Here is an 8,643-nt window from a genome sequence, read left to right on the forward strand (position 1 = left end):
TTGTGGGAGATAGTGGGTGCTGCCTGCAGGGATGGTCACTTGAGGGACTCACAAGCCCCCAGCCTAAAATATCTCTTCCAACTAGTCTGACACAGTGCTGGCAAACGTCCCCAACAATGGATAATTTACCCTTCAATGTAACTCAAATAAGCAAGGGTTGTAAACAGCAGCACTGAGGAATGGTAAGTTAAAAAAAAAAAAAAAAAAGCTGCATGGAAAGTCAACTGAGGACAAGAGGAGATTAGTAGGTGGCACAGAGACTCCCATGGAGGGATCAGTGCTCAGTACAGTACAGTACAAAGACAGGTGAATGGACAATCAGAAGATCACAATTGCACTCTTTACTCTACCATTAATTCCCGAGTGATGCTGGGGGTCTGTCTCTTTTCTGGGTCTCAGCTTCCCCAGTTAGAGGATGAAGTGGTTGAAGTAGGTGCCTAGGACCCCTTCAGGCTATGATATTACAGCTCACAGGGCCTGGCAGCTTTGTGGAGGGCTCATCCTCACTTTTGCTTTGGGCCATCTAGCCTAGTTCTGCTTGGGAGTAAGAGGTTAGGTAAAGCACTTTCCTTTGGCCCTCTAGTGAATTCCAGGATGGGCCTCACTAGGTGGGCCAACTCCAGGGTGGTCAATGTTAAATTCACCTCCAGGGGTTTTAGGAATTAGACACAGTCCTAAAAACTAAGAAACAAAGCAGGATTTTAAAAAAAAAGTCCTGGTCTCCCCAAATAAAGAAAAATTTAAAACAACCTAATATAAATACCTGTCATTAGAAACAATCGACTTTTTAAATTTTTTAATCTTGTACTACCATTTACCCTTTTTCCCAACGCTCTTGCAAATTCATTAGTAGGACACGGTTCATATAACCCAGAGCACCTAGCACAGCAGGTGTTCAATGTGTGTCAGGTGAAATGATTGATATATTGGTAATTTATTTGGTGTTTCACTGTTCTAAATGTGTTTCATGCATTTTATCATTTAATATGCACAATCATCCTTTCAGATAGGATTATTGGGATGAATGGGATTATTGCCCCATTCTTCAGGCACATTCAATCCTAAACACATTCTCTTAATGACTGAGTGCCCTCCCTCTTTCTGCTATCAATCCCAAAGTTGATTCTCAAGTGGTCATTCATAACATCATAAAACCTTAGAGATGAGAGGGAACTTTGGAAGTCATCTGGTTCAAACCTCTTACTGAACAGAAAAGCAACTGAGCACACTGCCTCATTCTAAGGCATACAGGAAGTCAGCAGAAAATCCAGAACCCAACTTAAATCCTTCCTGGGCCAGTCCAGGGCCTTCTCAGAATCCTGAACCAGGCAGCAAATTTTTCAGTCTGCAAAGGAAAGGCAAATATAAGGAACAGACTGAAAAATTGGAAGTCGGAAGAGTTCATGGAGGCCACTTGCAATTCCTTCAGTAAATATGTTCTCAGACAAACATACCTGGAGGCCTAGGTGGACTGAATCATACTCAATTCCAGCTTGTCCAGTCCATAAATAGCTGAACAACCACCAGAGAACTCAGACCCAACTGATGCCCTAGTGAGGGCCCTATGTTTCAACACGAATATCCTAGAGGAGACTTCTTCCACCTCCAGTAGGATCTAGAAGTGAACCCGAGTTAATTCCAGCCTATTCTCTAAGCATAGGAGCCAATCATAACATCACACTGCCCTGGCCTTCTGTGATTGGTTCAGAGATGGACAGGCAATTTCATCAGAGCCACTGAAATTTCTCCTTAAATTCTTGGAAGAAAGTCCACCTGCTCTGTTTTGCCAGACTTGACCCAGGGTAGTACCTAATACAAGTGGAGTCATTCCATAATTGTCCTTTTGTGACTGGCTTGTTTCACTTAGCATAATGTTCTCAAGGTCAACCATGTAGAAACATGTGTTAGAATTTCCTTCCTTTTAAAGGCTAAATACTATTCCATTGTATGTACATACTACATTTTGTTTACCAATGTTTTCTGATGGACTCATGGGTTGTTTCCTGCTTTGGGCTATTGTGAATAACATTGTTGTTGAACATGAGTGTATGATATGGTTTGGCTGTGTCCCCACTCAAAACTTATCTTGAATTCCCTTGTGTTATGGGAGGGACCTGGTGGGAGGTAACTGGATCACAGGGGAAGGTATTTCCCATGGTGTTCTCGTGGTGGTAGGTGGGTCTCATAAGATCTGATTATAAGGGGTAATTTCCCTGCACAAGTTCTTTCTCTTTGCCTCCTGCCCTACATGTAAGATGTGAGTTACTCCTTCTTGCTTTCTGCCATGATTATGGGGCCTCCCCAGCCATGTGGAACTGTAAGCCCATTGAACCTCTTTCCTTTGTAAATTGTCCTGTCTTTATCAGCAGTGTGAAAATGGACTAATACAGTGTACAAAAACCTCTCTGAGTCCCTGGTATCCATTCTTTTGGATACTTACCCAGAAGTGGAATTGATTGATCATAAGGTAATTGTATTTTTAATTATGGGGGGAAACACCATACTGTTTTCCATAGCAGCTGCTCCAATGTACACTCCCCCCAGTAAGGGTTCTAATTTATCTATATCCTAGCCAAGACATGTTATTTTCCTAGTTTTTTTTGTTTTGTTTTTTCTTGATACTAAGCATCCTAATGGGTGTGAAGTGGCATCTCACATGGTTTTGATTTGCATTTCCCTAATGATTAGGGATGTTGAGCTTCTTTTTATGTGTGTATTAGCCATTTGTATCTTTTTTGGAGAAATATCTGTTCAAGTCCTTTGCCCATTTTTGTATCAGGCTGTTTGTTTATTGTTGTCGAGCTGTAGGAGTTCTTTATATATTCTGGATATCAATTCCTTATCAAATGCTTAATTTATAAATATACTCTCACATTCCATAGGTTCCCTTTTCACTTTATTGCTTGTGTCCTTTGATGCACAGAAGTTTTAAATTTTGATTTAATCCAACTTTTCCATTTTTTCTTTTGTTACCTAAGCTTTTGGTGTTATAGCCAAGAAATCAGTGCCTGAATGATTTTCATGTAGCCAAATTTGGGAACCTTGAATCTTGTTCATAGTTTAAACCATATATATATATATACACTACGCACACATATATATATAAAAGAGTATAATAACGCTTTTCCCCTTATTTTTCCAAATCAAAGCTCACACAGAGAACCTATCTGTGACAGAGGGAAGAGCTATTTGGATGAATGATTCCCTTTCCCCCATATCTCACTGATCTACCAATATTTGCAGAAGTAACTCCTGAAGAACCTTCACAAGTTTGAGAAGAAGCATTACTCTAACTCCTCACCTTTTAAAAAGGGGACACTGAGTCCTAGGGAAGGAAGATGTGTTTCTGGAGATGGACAGCATCTCTGTTGCCTGCTCCTTCACCCTATGTCTAGAGGCAGCCCAGGGAATCTATGGAGCTGTCCAGAGGCCATCAGTAGCCTTGATTGTTGTGAGAGCTCCTTGGATTCACAGCAGGTCAGAATGACTGGTTAGCAGAAAGACCAGTGGAGAAGGCATTTCTGCGTGTGCTATGCTCTGAGTGTTAGTATCCCCCCAAAATTCTTATGTTGAAATTCTGACCCCCAGTGTGATGGTATGTAGAGGTGGGGCTTTTGAGAGGTAATTAGGTCATGAGGGCAGAGTCCTCATGAGTGGGATTAGTGCCCTGACAAGAGACAAAGAAACAGAGAGCGTGCATTCTCTCTCTCCCTGGCATATGAGGGGACCCAAGAAGACGGCCATCTGCAAATCAGGACACAGGCCCTCACCAGACACCAGACCTTCCAGCACCCTAATCTTGGACTTAGCCTCCAGAAATGTGAGAAATAAATGTTTGATTTTTCAAGCAACCCAGTCTGCGGTAAATTGTTATAGCAGCCTTGAAATGACTAAAATAGTGCATGTGACTATTGTTAGAACAAAAGCACAATACTAGCAGGAAATATCACTGTCAGTACCTAGTGTTAATATTTCCTTCATAGTACCATCTGTAGATAACAAGGTGAGAAAAGATGTTTTCTATTTTTTAAAGAAAAAAAAAGTGCTCAAGTTTAACTAGGTAATTAATTAATTCACAAGTGAATCCAAAGTGGGAGCGATTACTAAACAATGACTAATGATAAAGAATAAACCCTAAGGTAAGTGATGATCAAGGAGATGAAACAGTTTTAGTTTAGAGTCCTATTACAATTCTATTTCAATGTAAATAAGCTGACACCAGAAGCAAACAATTAACCCCAAAGCCGCTGGCTGTTCATTAGCTAAGGAATAATTTTACATTTCATTATTATTCATGTTGGCTAAATTTCCATTAAAACCAATTTAGTAAACTGGCCCTCTGATGGGCTTGAAATTAATAGGAGGAAGAGAAGGCAGAGAGGGAACCAAACAGAAGCCATTATTTAAGCATCTAGGGACAGGGAAACTCATGGGGGCAGATTGCCACTTTAATTAAAGATAATGTCTCAATTCACTTTCAAAATGAGTATCTGGAAAATGTCTGGGAAATTTTCCCTGGCCAGGGTGTCTGGCTCATTCACCAAGTGGGTGATTTCTGCTGCTGGACTTTTGACTGAGTGGAGAAATGCCCGCTGGATCCTGGGTCAGCCTCCGCATATCTCCAGCTCTCTGCAGCACAGTCTCCAGTGGGGAGGAAAGACGCCTGGAGCTCCTAAAATAGTCCCAGAGCCTGGGCGTGAAAGCCACTGCTTCATTCTTTGGTCCAATAGGCAGGCTTAATGACTTCTATTTAACATATAAATGTGACTGTAATACCAGTGCCTAATTAGCTCACATTTAGGGAACTTTCACTTTGGCCAAGCAGTATGCTAAGAACTTTCGTGAACTAACTGCTTTAATTGTCGCAATCCCTCTCACGAGGTGGAGTCTGTTATTATCCCCATTTTACAACTGAGACAGCTGAAACACACAGAGAGGAGGAGTAACTGATATTCCACAGCTAAGGTGGCACAGAGCTGGGATTCAAATCCATGTCATCGACTCTAGGCTTGTGTGCATAACAGCTAGGCTATGCTGCCTCTGGAAAAAAATAACAGAACAACTGAGTTTTTTTGGAAGTATCCAAATCAACAGAGCATAAATTACCTGGTCAGTTGTTTGTGGGAGAACAATGTGTGGGGGGTTTGGAATGCCAGGGCAAGAGCTTTGACCTTGACTCTTTGGGGCTTCCCAGAATGTGGTATCCAGACCCCTTGCGACCCATGAACAGAATTCAAAACAATATTTAGTAGTTATATTGTTTATTTTAAGGTTTATTATAAATGAATTTAACTTCATATGTTATATAACTAGTAAAAAAGATATTTCTCATTTAAGAAAAAAATAATTTTTAACACTGCCATGTAACCTTATGTATCAGGCATTGTTCTAAGTGCTCTGTGTTTTAACTCTTAATCATTATAATAAGGCAGTATGGCCGGCACTATTGTTTATTTTGCTTGCAAATGAGGAAACTGAGGCACAGAGATGAACTTGTGCTAGATCTGACAGCCAGCAGACAGCAGAGCAGAGATTTGAACCTAGGCATTTGTTTCCAGACTCTGTGCTCTTAACGATTGTGCTAAGTGATTAGGAGGAGAGGAGGACGCGATATGGCGGAAATCATGATGGTGACTGACTCAGGTTGGCACCTGCTGTGGAGATGTAGTCCATCATGTGCTCTTCATGAGGACTTCCAGGAGAGGTTGCTCAGAAGCCAGATCATGGCCATGTGAGGGGCATTGGCAGCAAAGCAACACTTCTTAGCCAGCATGGCAGAATTCCCAGCACATTTCAAGGATCAGGTGTCCACATCCGAAAGGAACCCAGCCCTTGGTGTTCAAAATCACTTTTAGGGGAAGTAGGGCTTTTTCTTTCATGTATCTGGACCAGTAGTTCAGTTACTCTGGAACTCAGATGCCCCAGGGACTGCCCAGCCCAGCTGCTGTAGAATGTGGCAGAGAAAGAGGGTGAGAGGGCCTGGATGGCTCCCATGCCAGGAGTATTATGCAAACATGGGAGAAAAAACCATACCTCCTCTACTGGCCTACAGGAGTGCTTGAAAACCTACTCATCTACAAGTCCTGGGGCTGGACTCTACATCACAGCAATGGATACTGCATCACCATCGAGAACCTGATGACTGGTGAGTTTCCTACTTGGGTCGCCCTTACCTAGGATCCCCACTTCCACCTCAACCCACCTTCTTTCCTGTAAACCCCACAGAAGGAGAGGTTCTGTCCTGTGTGCTTCCCTGGTCCTGTGTAGTCACTAAGCATCTGATGCCTGATCCAGAAGAACAAAGTGACCACCAGCCCAGACTCGGTCACCAAAAGGACTTTCCTAGACTTGGTCACCAACTTCAACTTTCCCATCTTCCTATTAAATAGCCTTAGGCAAGCCCCATGAACCCCTTGTTCTTATATTCTTCATATGTAAGGTGTGACAGCAGACCCACCTCACATGGATATTGTGAGGGTTAAAGGGATAACGTATGGAAAATATTTAACCCAGTACTGGGCACACATTAAATGCTAGATAAATAACAGCCACGACTCCTGACACTATTCATACAAGTTTCAAGTGTGATGGCCGAAATCTGGAGTTTGGAAACTTGCAAGCCTAATTTACAAGGCTATCACTCCCACCTGTGTTGGATTCTGCATGCAGCAGCTACTTCAACCTTCCAGACTTGATGCCATCTTCGCTTTAATAAATCAGCTTTCCCTTTCCGTCCTCGACAAGTCCTTACTTCTTTACCTAATGGGAGGCCACAAGGAGCAATTCTTTGCTAGGAAAGGGGGAGACATCCTTAGAAAGGCATCTAAAAAGCTGCCATTTGCTGTGCTGAGAGAGGGCCATAGGCACTCTCTCAATGACACATGCACAAAAGCTCTTGTTGTGGACATAAATAAGAAAAGTTGAACCCCTCGCCCGGTGTAATTCACTTCATTTATTGACCCGAGTTCTCTCCTTCAACCCTTGATTCCTTTGCATTTGTCAGCGGTTCAGAGACCCCTGGCATTCAACATGATTTGTAATGTAAATTATATAATTGTACTTTCACATATTTTAACATCAAATGAAATGATTGACTACAGAATCGGAGCTGTCTACAGGTGGGGGCCAATTACCATCTGAATAATCACAGTGCCACACAAGAATAGCATAGCCGCTGAGCGTGACATATTTTTATCTCTATGCATTTCAATGAAGTCAGGCTAGTACATAAAAGGTTATCACCTAGGAAACATATTTTCCTAAGCACAAGTTAAACATGCAAGTGAGATCAGCAAAGATATTCAATTTAGCCAGTCAACCCTAACCTATTAATATTTTAACAAAATCCAGTGAGGATAATTTTTTTCTTTGATCCCATTTCATGTGAGCAGCCGGGAAAGGGAAGAAAAATTAAAAACAAAATAGTCAAGCATACAGAATGAGGTTATGTATTAAGTGGGCTATTTAATGTTTCTGGCATTTCATAGCCCAGGGGAAAATGTGGATGGATTTAACAATCAAGAGCTGTGTTCCCTTGGCCACAAAGTTCGAGAAACATAAAATAATCTATACTTCCAAGCTGACAAATCTTACCTGACGCCCAGCTTCATCTCACCGGGACTCCTGAGATCAGCATTAATCATATGTTACAGGGAGTAAAAAGAAAAGTAAATCACACCACGCTGAAAAGTGAGATGGAAGGTCTTCAGGCAAGGATTTTAATCAATAATATGTGGGATGATAACCAGAAGCTATTGTTTTAATCTTCCAATATGAAAAGAAATAAATGCAAAACACAAAGCTACCAGGAGCCAAGCGGCTTCCATGATGCCTTGTAAGAACCAAAAACAGTTTGGCAGCTCAACTTTCTAGTTTGATTCATGACAACAAACAACAAATGATTTCTTTTTAAAGAGATAGAGTCAAGTGCATTCTTTATGTTTCCTGTTTCTGGAGCCTTAATTGTTGCTCAGGTCTCAGGACATGGGTTCTGGATTGCTCAGTTTTCCTTGTGTAAGTTTTTTCATGTTTTGCATGTGTGACATCTATTCATGCTTCTTCTCCTAACATCACCTTCTTTTTCCAGCCCCACCATCAGTTCTTGTGGTTTGGGCTGTGTTGACTTTACTAATGGTTCCAGAGAAAAACTGGTATCACAGTGATTAGATCAGGGATAGACATGTGATGTATTTGAGTCCTGAAAATACAGGCATGGGAGTTCATGGTAGCACTGTCATAAAAGGGGCTGTTGTGGTTTGAGGCTGTGTCCCCACAAAATTCATATGTTGAAGTCCTGACCCCCACTGCTTCAGAATGTGACTTTATTTAGAAACAGGGTCTTTGTTCACGGGATTAGTTAAGATGAAGTCACACCAGAGTAGTGTGGACCCCTAGTTCAATATGACTGGTGTCCTTATTAACAGGGGATATTTGGACACAAACAGATGTGTACACAGAGAGAATGCCATATGAAGATGAAGGCAGAAATTGAGGTGATACTTCTACAAGCCAAGGAAAATCAGAGACTTCCAATAAATCACCAGAATCCAGGGAAGACTGAAGTAGCTCCCTCCTCCCAGCCCTCAGAATAAAGCAACCCTGCTGATAACCTTGATCTCAGACTTCCAGACTCCAGAACTGTAA

Source organism: Chlorocebus sabaeus, chromosome 5 (genome assembly GCF_047675955.1).
Source record: "Chlorocebus sabaeus isolate Y175 chromosome 5, mChlSab1.0.hap1, whole genome shotgun sequence".
NCBI lineage: Eukaryota > Metazoa > Chordata > Mammalia > Primates > Cercopithecidae > Chlorocebus > Chlorocebus sabaeus.